The 12,184-nt window shown below is 41.9% G+C and overlaps 1 long non-coding RNA gene across 2 annotated transcripts in view; it reads left to right on the top strand.

The window, feature by feature from the left end:
- The window catches only part of LOC137321676 (uncharacterized), a 99,456-nt gene extending 92,626 nt beyond the window's left edge, over nucleotides 1–6,830 (top strand). For both annotated transcript variants that reach the window (XR_010962884.1, XR_010962883.1), the window contains one exon: nucleotides 4,144–6,830. This is a non-coding gene — a long non-coding RNA (uncharacterized lncRNA). The remainder of the gene's footprint in view (nucleotides 1–4,143) is intronic.
- Nucleotides 6,831–12,184: the final 5,354 nt, after the last annotated feature.

Here is a 12,184-nt window from a genome sequence, read left to right as displayed (position 1 = left end):
CTGTGCATGGAGCATTGTAAAATTATTTAAATGAGTTGGTCCCACTGAAATCGGTGAGATGAGCCACCAGGGCAGGTACTCAAGGCAACACTTCAATCATGTCTGCATTTTCCTCCCCATGAGAGATTCGGTCCTAATAAATAGTAGCATAATCTGCCAGTGACCTCTACAATACAACCTGTTTGTATATTGACAATGTGCAATGTGCCATAATACACTGTAACTGTAAAATAATTCCAATTCAAAATTCTTAAAAAATGTTTGGGGTGAGGTTTTAACAAGCATTTGGAAATTATGGCCCCAAAAATCTGTATTGGGATTTGTGCTCCTGTTACACTAGCAGGTTGACTCTTGCAGCTCCCGGAACTTGCATTGCACCAGAATTTGTGGGATTGCCTCTTTTAAATATTTAATAGCAGGCCAGGACCACAACGCCCACATAACATTGGAGTAAATCGCTTTAGGGGGAAGAGACCTGCTGCAGGATTTAAAAGCCTGATGTAACTTAAAGTGGCAGCAGATTCTTAGAGCCACAGCAGGCAAGTGGTGTGCTTTCTCCTCCAGCTTTTATCAGAATGATCAAATACAGTGGTTTTTAACCAAAGGTTTCCTTATACTTTATCAAGTCTTCATTACGGCTTCTACTTCACCTTATGGTGGCTCGCAAGGAAGGCTTCAGGCAAGTGATAGCAGAAGGAGGCAAGCCTAGAATTTTTGAGATGCCGATATACAGAACTTCCTGGATGAGATCCGCGAGAGGAGAGAGTGCCTGCAGGGAAGGAGGCCACCCACAGCAGTCACCAGCACCATGTTGGGGGAGGTGGCAGTGCTGAGTGCCTCTGGTCACTACACACCCATACTTACCTCATTACCTCTTCCGCAGGCTGCACTGTAAGGGGAGGTGGATGGAAGAGGAAGAAGGGGGAAATGATAGTGATGCAAATGATGATGAGAACCATCATGATGATAATGATGAGAACATAAGAGCATAAGGACATAGGAACAGGAATAGGCCATTCAGCCCCTCATGCCTGTTCCACCATTCAATTAGACCATGGCTGATCTGTACCTTAAATCCATCTAACCGCTTTGGTTCCGTAATTATTAATAGCCTTGCCTAACAAAAATCTATCAATCACAGTTTTCAAATTTTCAATTGACCCCCAGCCTCAACAGCTTTTTGGGAGAGAGTGTTCCAGATTTCCACTACCCTTTGTGTGAAGAAGTGATTCCCGACATCACTCCTGAATGGCCTAGCTCTAATTTTAAGGTTATACCCCCTTGTTCTGGACTCTCTTTCCAGTGGAAATAGTTTCTCTCTATCTACCTTATCAAATCCTTTAATCGTTTTAAACACTTCAATTAGCTCACCCCTTAATCTTCTATATTGAAGGGAATACAAGGCTAGTCTATGCAACTTGTCTTCATAATTTAACACTTCTAGCCCTGGTATCATTCTGGTGAATCTGCGCTGCACCCCTTCCAAGGCCAGTATATCCTTCCTGAGGTGTGGTGCCCAGAACTGAATGCAATACTCCAGATGAGGTCTAACTGGAGCTCTGTGCGGCTGTAGCATAAATTCCACCCATTTGTATTCCAACCCCCTTGAGATAAAAGCGAATATTCCATTAGCCGTTTCAATCATTTTTTGTACCTGTCCACTAGCTTTTAGTGATTTCTGTACTTGGACCCCAAAATCTCTCTGCACCTCCACAGTTCCTAACTTCTCACCATGTAGAAAATACTCTGATTTATCTTTCTTGGGTCACAAAGTGGATGACCTCACACTTTCCCACATTGAACTCCATCGGCCACAGTTTTTAAAAATTCATTCATGGGATGTGGGCGTCGCTGGCAAGGCCAGCATTTATTGCTCACATCCCACCAACGAATAAAAAAAAAACTGTGGCCACTCACTTAATCTATCAATGTCCATTTGCAATTTTCTGCTTCCATCTACACTATTTTCTATGTCATCTAACTTAGTGTTGTCAGCAAACTTAGATATATGGCTCTCTGTTCTTTCATCTAAGTCATTTATAAAGATAGTGAAAAATTATGGCCCCAGTACAGATCCCTGGGGTCACCACTAGTCACTTCCTGCCAATCTACCTGACAATGTGGAAAATTGCCCAGGTATGTCCTGTCCACAAATAGCAGGACAAATCCAATCCGGCCAATTACCGCCCCATCAGTCTACTCTCAATCATCAGCAAAGTGATGGAAGGTGTCATCGACAGTGCTATAAAGCTACACTTACTCACAAATAACCTGCTCACCAATGCTCAGTTTGGGTTCTGCCAGGACCACTCGGCACCAGACCTCATTACAGCCTTGGTCCAAACATAGACAAAAGAGCTGAATTCCAGAGGTGAGGTGAGAGTGACTGCCCTTGACATCAATACAGCATTTGACCGAGTGTGGCACCAAGGAGCCCTAGTAAAATTGAAGTCAATGGGAATCAGGGGGAAAGCTCTCCAGTGGCTGGAGTCATACCTAGCACAAAGGAAGATGGTAGTGGTTGTTGGAGGCCAATCATCTCAGCCCCAGTATATTGCTGCAGGAGTTCCTCAGGGCAGTGTCCTAGGCCCAACCATCTTCAGCTGCTTCATCAATGACCTTCCCTCCATCATAAGGTCAGAAATGGAAATGTTCACTGATGATTGCACAGTGTTCAGTTCCATTCGCAACCCCTCAGATAATGAAGCAGTCCGTGCCCACATGCAGCAAGACCTGGGCAACATCCAGGCTTGGGCTGATAAGTAGCAAGTAACATTCGTGCCAGACAAGTGCCAGGCAATGGCCATCTCCAACAAGAGATAGTCTAACCACCTTCCCTTGACATTCAACGACATTACCATTGCCAAACCCCCACCATCAACATCCTGGGGGTCACCATTGACCAGAAACTTAACTGGACCAGCCATATAAATACTGTGGCTACGTGATCAGGTCAGAGGCTGGGTATTCTGCGGCGAGTGACTCACCTCCTGACTCCCCAAAGCCTTTCCACCATCTACAAGGCACAAGTCAGGAGTGTGATAGGATACTCTCCACTTGCCTGGATGAGTGCAGCTCCAACAACACTCAAGAAGCTCGACATCATCCAGGACAAAGCAGCCTGCTTGATTGGCACCCCATCCGCCACCCTAAACATTCACTCCATTCACCACCGGCATACTGTGGCTGCAGTGTGTACCATCCACAGTGTGCACTGCAGCAACTCGCCAAGGCTTCTTCGACAGCACCTCCCAAACCCGCGACCTCTACCACCTAGAAGGACAAGGGCAGCAGACACATGGGAACAACACCACTTGCATGTTCCCCTCCAAGTCACACACCATCCCGACTTGGAAATATATCGCCGTTCCTTCATCGTCGCTGGGTCAAAATCCTCTCAACCTGACAGCACTGTGGGAGAACCTTCACCACACGGACTGTAGCGGTTCAAGAAGGCAGCTCACCACCACCTTCTTGAGGGCAATTAGGGATGGGCAATAAATGCTGGCCTCGCCAGCGACGCCCACATCCCATGAACGAATAAAAAAATGTACTTGACTTTTGGGTTCCCCAAGCGAATATTTACCCACCCGCTGGGTCCCCGGGTACGATTAAAAATCATATCCCTGATCTTATGGGTCCTGCTATGAAAAGAAGGATGTTTGATGAGCAATATTTGTTCTAATTTAGGTTCCCTAGTTCATTCTGCTATTTGTATTCTCCATCCTATTGCAGTAGCAGCTTCTGTTTTAGGAACATAGGAACATAGGAGCAGGAGTAGGCCATTCAGCCCCTCGTGCCTGCTCCACCATTTGATAAGATCATGGCTGATCTGTGACCTAACTCCATTTTCCATTGTTTTAGATTGTACTGTCATCATATTCTATGGGAATATTGAGATTACATTTCTCAACACTGCAGAGGTCCTGAGTCTCCACGTGCAACATTGCAGGAGACAGACTGCTATACATATATTTTGGTTTTTTTTAAGAATTATAAAATTGCAGAATTTCAGTGCTGGGGAATTGAGTTGTTTTTTATAGCGCAGCAACATCAACTACCATTAGTTATCAGTGGACTGGGCTTTGATTGTCCAAATTCCTTTTCTCGTCCTTAACTTTTCTTTCCTATGTTCTACTTTAGGTTTAACATGATCCAGATGCAGATTAATTTACTCTACTGCTTTCATTGTCCTGCTTTTGAGGAGGAAACTTTCATTCCATTTTGCCGCGCAAATATTTCTGTACCTTTATACGGCTCTGGTAATTCTGCCAAGAAAGATGTAATCTTGAATTCTGTCTATTTGTTCATTTATAATCTTGAATCATTGTAACATAATTGTCATTTAACCAATAACAGTATGTAAAATGTATCACATCATTAGAGGTTTCATTTGATGTAATTTACTGCATTTTCTATTTTATTGGAAACTACAGCACAATTTCTGATGTCTTTTGCCTGTTGTGAGAGGCTGGGAGGTCACAGGTATAGTGTGAGTCAGTCTACTTAATCATGCTGTAACTAAATTGCTTTTCATAGCAACTCCACAGTTTTGTGTAACATTTGGGTCACTAACCATGCCATTATTGATCGGAAGAATCTATAACAATCTTGACTACATTGCAAACAAATAATAAACCATGCAGCAGTCACTCTTCTTGTAGCAGTGGAGATGATAAAGCAAATTGCTGCTATAAGTACTTAGATTACTATGTGCCCACTATTCATATGATTAACCCCACATTCTTCTGCTGATATCATTTCAGTAAAGCACAAGATGTTCTGTTATGTGCAGTATATATAAATTTGCAACTAGCTTGGCATTATGAAGAAAGTTACATGTCAAAGACCCGATGTAAATTTACTGGTCTGCTTATTGTATACTCTGAAAAAAATGTCCTCAATGTTAAATAATTCATGTACCAAATGATCTCATCGACTGTATTGTTTGCGGTACGGATGAAAAGAAAAGACTGGGAATTGGAAATAAATAGACAAAATATTGGAAATGCACAGGCATCATCTATAAAGAGAAAAGGTGGATTAATTCAGATGTAGACCCTTCATCGGAACTCGTGGGGTTGGGTTTGGGTGGGGGGTTTGCGGTTTTAGTCTGCTACCCGTTCAAAATTGTTGGCCAGCACTCCCGCCCAAAACAGGCAGGAGTTCTATTAACATATTTAAATCAGGGTCCTATGTTATTTGTAGGAACTTGACACAATCTTTCTGTTCAAATGAGTGTTTCCTAGACGAACCAGCAGTGCTTAAAGGGACCACTGCAGGCTGGTCCATAAAAAATAAAGATACAATTGGCCCAGAAATTGCTCAAAGCAGCAAACCAACACTACTCGCCGCACCATAGATTTATACTAACCCACTAAATTACTGGGTCTTTACTGGGTGCAATTCCTCAAATAGGAAGCGGAGAAGAGCCCAGCATTAGCTCCAGAGAAGCTAGGACCCATGGGAGAAGCAAGAGGAGCCCGCTCTCCCTTCGACCAATCAGATTTTTTTTTAATGATGAAAGTAGTTTTAAAACTATTAAAATAAGGAGTAATGAGACTCCACATTTATAAAAGTTAATTTTTAGATGTTTGGCAGTCATTAGGGTTAGGCCTGGTATTAGTTTAGACCTGGTATTTTTATGCGTACCTGTTTTGTGGTGTAATTACTTACTTTCCAGCTGGGCAGAAGAGCAAGTTGTCGCTTTTTCAATGATTTTACTGATTGCCGGCGATATACCTTTAATTCGAAGCTCTCATATCTCCGGCAAACCAGTAGGCGCAAGTTCCGGATTTCCGTGTTTCTCTGCACATGTGCGAACGCTAGAGCTTGCTCCTCCATTTCGCCACTAATAACGGTGAGTGTCCTTCCCAAACAATTTCTGCTGTGATTTTTGTGGGGCCTGGAGGAGCATGAGTCTTCCTGCTCGCTGTGCTCCCTCTGGGATTGGCTCCCCCTCCCCCAACCCCGTTAAGTGCTAACTTCCAGCTAGGCTCCCCGGATTTCATGCTCCGTCCCCCAATCAGCAAGCTGTCAGTCAGCGCTTATTGAAGGCTGGCAGTTCGCCAAAATGATGCAGGTACCATCAGGTGGGCAGTGCAATCACTCCACCCACCGCTCACCCGATGTGCACTATATATCCATGGTTCTAGTAGTTCAGGAAGCATCATGTTTCATACAGCATTAGATCTTCTCGATTTGTACTTACACTAATGGCTGCAGTGTGTACCATCTACAAGATGCACTGCAGCAACTCGTTAAGACTTCTTCGACAGCACCTTCCAAACAGGCGACCTCTACCATCTAGAAGGACAAGAGCAGCAGGCACATGGGAACAACACCACCTGCACGTTCCCCTCCAAGTCACACACCATCCTGACTTGGAAATATATCGCCGTTCCTTCATCGTCGCTGGGTCAAAATCCTGGATCTCCCTACCTAACAGCACTGTGGGAGAACCGTCATCACACGGACTGCAGCGGTTCAAGAAGGTGGCTCACCACCACCTTCTCAAGGGCAATTAGGGATGGGCAATAGTTGCTGGCCTTGCCAGTGACGTCCAAATCCCATGAACGAATAAAAAAAAATCTTCAATCCTGTTCTTAACCAGATATTCATCCAGTTTAATTTTACAGCTATTAATCAATACAGCATTAGCTTCAGTTTGTTTCACATATCTACTTTGGGTTACATTTGAGTCTGTGATTGGTATTTCAATTATTAAAAATGGGTTTAGACTATCTGCTCTTTTGAGTGGAATTTGTTGGGGAGTTTTTGCAGTACTCTCATTGCTAAATGTATTATGTGGTTTCCTTTGCAAAATTATTAATGTGTCATAATTTTTTCACTGCTAATAAAAGATGTTAGAATTTTTTCCGTGGGCGGCATATTTCTACAGTGAAATGAATGAATTGCACAAATTAATCTTCTGATAGAGATAATAATGCATAAATGATTTATTTTCACAGCACAGAGATACACACATATTTTGATGAGTGTATTTTTCCAAATGGAAGCCCCTTCCACTCTCTTTGGTCTTATTCTTGAAGCATTGTTTAATCAGCAGGTCAAGGTTCTTAAAGGGACATTTTCTAACTCTTCTTTGATGACCACATAATTAATTGAAACTCTAATTTGGAACTTCAGAAGCAAACAAGGTACAATTCGTTTTGAGCAGAGTGTAAAATCGACAGCTGACCCGCTATCGCCCATTTTGCACTGTAGCCCGAGACCAATTTATACCCCAATTATTTGTAGATCTGGACTAGTCACTCCAAGAATTGAACGACTGCTCAGAATCAGCATATCGAGTAAAAAAAGTTGCAACACCATTGCTTCTTTTAAATGTAATTTTCCAAAACTGTTTTATAAAATGTTTTGGAAAATGCATCTAATAATTTAAAATCAATCCACTGAGAGGTTTAAATTAGGTAAATACTAGCAAAGACAGACAAAGCCCTTCAAGTTGAGAGATCCCTGTGTAAGTTTTCAGAGACTCCCCTCCCAATTATCTAGTCATTTGTTTTAAAATGTACCCATCTGTTATATTTATATGTAGTTAAATTCAAAGCTTGCTACAACAGTGAACATTTTCATGAATGTTAAGTAATGAGAAAGGAATTGTTTTTAATAAGTTTTTAATCATATAATAGTCAATTTTGATATTTGATTCAATTTTCATCATCATACATCTAAAAGTAATATTAATTCATAAGAAAATTGTGTGGAGGACATCGTCAAAATGTTCCTTGGCGAGGCAGTGAAGTCAGTCAATTGCTGTGTGTGTAAAAATGAAGAGCATAGAAATCATCATTTTTGCTCTCCACCTCTCCTGCAGGCTTTGATTCCTTGAAGGCATTGATACCTCTCTGACATGTGGCCAAGTGAGGGGGTGGGGGTGGGTAGTGATCAGCCTATTCTCACCTGACATCCATACATGTGCACTCCCAGAAGGGGTCGATGAATAGTGACCAGGAGAGAGGACATTGACTGTTTCCCCCTTCCTAACCCAGGGATCTGAGTCCTTAGCACTGAAATGACTTGAGGTCAGCTATGTCAGCACAGACCAAGGATTGAAGCTAGGATCTTCCTTGCCTTTGAGACTCAGCCAGCCACTGTGCAACTTTGCAGAGATGTTAGGTAAAGAAAGTAGATAAAACAGCAAGTTGTAAAGTACTGTGAGTTTATTAAGGGTCGATTATAAAAGGAAAAAATAGTGAGGCAGGAGTTCATAAATATCTTCTTTTCAAATAGGATTGTTAATTTGTGGGATAAACTAGCATGTAGTAAGTTATCATTTGAAAAATGTTGATAATTTTGCAGGCTAGGAGCTTAACTATATGTTTTGGTTTGCTATAGTGATTCCTACTGCCATCCCATTGATTCATTGTCGTGTGTAATGATTTTTTTCAGAATTGTTCAAGCAATGCTAGAAGAAATTTAAAATTAATATGAAGGCAAAATGTGAAGGTGAAGGCCTTAGAGAGGGTGCAGAAAAGATTTACTAGAATGGTTCCAGGAATGAGGGACTTCAGTTAAGTGGATAGATTGGAGAAGCTGGGGTTGTTCTCCTTAGAGCAGAGAAGGTTGAGAGGAGATTTGATAGAAGTGTTCAAAATCATGATGGTTTTGAATAAATAAACAAAGAGAAACTGTTCCCATTGGCAGAAGGGTCAAGAACCAGAGGACACAGATTTAAGGTGATTGGCAAAAGAACAAAAGGCCACGTGAGGGAACACTTTTTTACTCAGCGAGTAGTTATGATCTGGAATGCACTGCCTGAAAGGGTGGTGGATGCAAATTCAATTGTGGTTTTCAAAAAGGAATTGGATAAGTATTTGAAGGGAAAAATTTGCAGGGCTACGGGGAAAGAGCGGGGGAATAGGACTAACTGGATTGTTCTTACAAGGAGCTGGCACAGGCTCGATGGCCTCCTGAGCTGGAACAATTCTATGATTTTAATTTTTTTTTTACAGTTTCTCTTGCAAATGCCAGCAGCAGAGTCCATAATGGAACAATGATTCCACACATCACCAAATTATTCCAGGTCTCTGACCAAAGGTTTCAGGTGAATACAGGCTACCTTGAGAATTCAGCTCATTTACTGCACAAAAAAAATCAGTCTGGCAACAAGAGGTAACTGAGGGAAACACAGCAGAACAACAGATTAGATGGGTATGCTACGTACGACACCAATCCAGTTAATGGAATTAGTTGAAGGATAGAATGGCTTTTACTTGTTCTGTTTTTATATTTTTAACCACAGAAACGAAATGGATTAAAACACTGATTTATGAACACATAGGAAAGAATAATTGTCATATTCAAAATGAAAATCAAATTCAATTACAATAAACCATTCAGAAGTTATTTTAATATATTTTACACTATGATATAAAAAGAATGCTTAATGAGAAGTCATTTCACGTGGATTTGTTTACAATCTTACTTTGTGATAGAGCTTTTCTTTCATTATATTATTTTCTATCTAATTAAAACCACAGAACTTACAAGCTTTTGAAAATAAATGAACCATAAAGTCCACAAATCTGCATAACTCTAACATTGTGGAAAATATGAATAACATTCACCTCAGCAGGGATTATATTTTGAGGTCTTTCACACCCATGTTAAAAACCTCAGTTAGCAAGTAGTGTTGCTCCTGTCCTGAAGCCCTTGTCCTTTACCTTCTATTCACTGCTTCCTTTGTTCCTAATTTCTGTCATAACATCACAGACTTATGAAGAAGTTTACCAATGGGTGATTTGCTAGAATTATCATAAAAGTAGTGTTAGTGAATTTTATAATGTGTAAAAAAAAACTATGTTTGTGTGCACTTCCTGTCTGCAAGATCCGACTTCCTGCTGTTATGTTTTTGTTACATTTTTGGGTCAACTTTTTCTCCATTATAAATTGCTATGTTCGCATTTATGTTTTAAAAACAAACTCATCATTACGACTACACAATATAATCACTGGGTCCAACAAATCACTCAAAATATTTTATGCATTTCTTTTTCAGCTGCCTTTTTTTCTCAGTGATTGTTGTATTGTTCAAATTAAGGGTTTAAATAAAATAAAAAATTCAAAAGGTACATATTGCACAACCATATGATTGAATTTATCGATTAAGTATTTTCTGTGCCTTTTAATTCCTTCATAAAAGTTTTTACTTAAAGGCTTCAGCCTTTCGAAAAGCCTGAGCTTAGACTTGATATTTTTGCCTAGAGTTGTGATTCTATTAGCTTAATTTAGACTGTGCAATCTGAGCATGTGCAATGTACCAAATTTCTCAGGATACGTGGGTACCATTTAGTTAGTTATACTGATGGAATATTTTACTTTAGGTTTGTGGCATTTTCTGCTTGTAGCTTTCCTTCAAATGATTTTGAAAAACATGACCATTTTCAAAAGCTTCACTGAGGTAAAATTTATATTAAGTATATATATATTTTAAATAGAGGCTGCGTGTGTGCGGGGAGTGGGGGTGAGAGAGAGAGAGAGAGGGAGAGAAAGAAATCATAGTGTTCTAATTACACACCTATTGTAGCTTTTGTTTTGTGTCCAATTAACATTCGAATATGTATAAAGTTGAGGGGAACACAGAGAGACTGGAGTCAGAGAGAGGGAGAAGATAGCCTGATTTTAACAGGAGGCTGGCAGGGCGAGCTTTAGGAATGTCGGAATTATATAGATCAATCAATGAATTCCTCATGATAGTTAAAATAATTATATTTCTTTCTCATTTTATTAATTCATGACATCACCTCTCATATTATAAACCTGCTCATTTTCTCTGTGAGCACCTCACACACAGTGGTTGGTTTATCTGAAAATCGCAAGTGCATTGCCCACTTTTTACCATGCATTGAAATAATCGACATAAAATCAATGGCCCCGATTTTAGATTGGAGATGGGATGGCAGTAGGGGGGAGGGGGACGGGTGGGTAACACCCAACCAATAAAATATGTCAGTTTCCCATGTGATCACAATTGAATTGGTGCCACCTAACGTGGCTACCGGGTTTGCCATCGGAAAGCTGCGCAGTGGGCGGACTGCGCACCCGCATCACAGGCTGTCAGCTGGAGGAGCTCTATTTAAAGGGCCATTGCTCCAAAGACTTTTGCTGGAGCAAACACCCACACACCACAATGGAGCAGCACAGGGGCAAGGCTGCTCCAAGGTTCAGTGACGCCTCACTGCAGCGACTACTGGACGGGGTGAGGGGGAGGAGGGATTTTTTTTACCCCGCGGACGGGAGGAAGTGGCCTGCCTCTGCCACCAAGAAGGCCTGGCTTGAGGTGGTAGGCGAGGTCACCAGCAGGTGCAACATCTCCTGCACCTGGATCCAGTGCAGAAAGCGCTTCAATGACCTAACTAGGTCAGCAAAAGTGAGTACACTTATTATTCTCCTGCATTCCGTCTTCCACATCACTGCCCCCACTCCCCAACTTATTCTGCACTGCCGACACTACTCTATCACATCACTCCCCACACCCACTTAAGGCTCATCCTCAACTTACCTGCACTTCCTCAGCACTTCCTCACCTCCCCATTAGTCACCCCACCACTACTACTCATCCCAATCCTGATCCAATGTGATGTCTCTGTCTCATATTCACCCTCTGATGCATCTCTTTCACAGTCAGCCTCACCCAAACCAATGCATTCATCAGTTGGCCACTTCACCATCACTCACTCACTCATGTCTGTATTTTCTCCCCTTCTAGAAGAGAGCGCAAAATGCAGGCAAGACAGCGAGGACTGGAGGGGGGCCACAACAAATAGTAGTCCTCACAGACGCTTAGCAGGAGGCGCTGGAGATCAGCCGCACCCTCGAGTGCCTGTCCGTTGGGGACGGCGAGACTGGCACCCTACAAACATCTGGTGACACAACTTTAACATTCCTCACACACAATATGAATTGATGTTAACAATGTCTTGCCATCTTCAGCACCTCAGTATGCTCATCGCAACATGTCACATCTGTGATGATGCTTAATATTGCCTTCTGTTCTCTTCCAGGCCCTTCAACGACTGCAGTGACGGCAGAGGGAGATTCCTCAGAGGACCTGCTGGCCTCTGAGAGTGCACCGTCACATCATAGTGAGCCATCCACCAGAGCAGAAACTCACAACTCGGTGTGTCCTAGTAGTCAGTTAGTTGGGTTGGCACCTGGT

This window comes from Heptranchias perlo, chromosome 5 (assembly GCF_035084215.1).
Source record: "Heptranchias perlo isolate sHepPer1 chromosome 5, sHepPer1.hap1, whole genome shotgun sequence".
In the NCBI taxonomy this organism is placed as follows: domain Eukaryota; kingdom Metazoa; phylum Chordata; class Chondrichthyes; order Hexanchiformes; family Hexanchidae; genus Heptranchias; species Heptranchias perlo.
The sequence above is the reverse complement of the archived record's forward strand: the minus strand, read 5'-3'. Positions and strand labels throughout refer to the sequence as shown.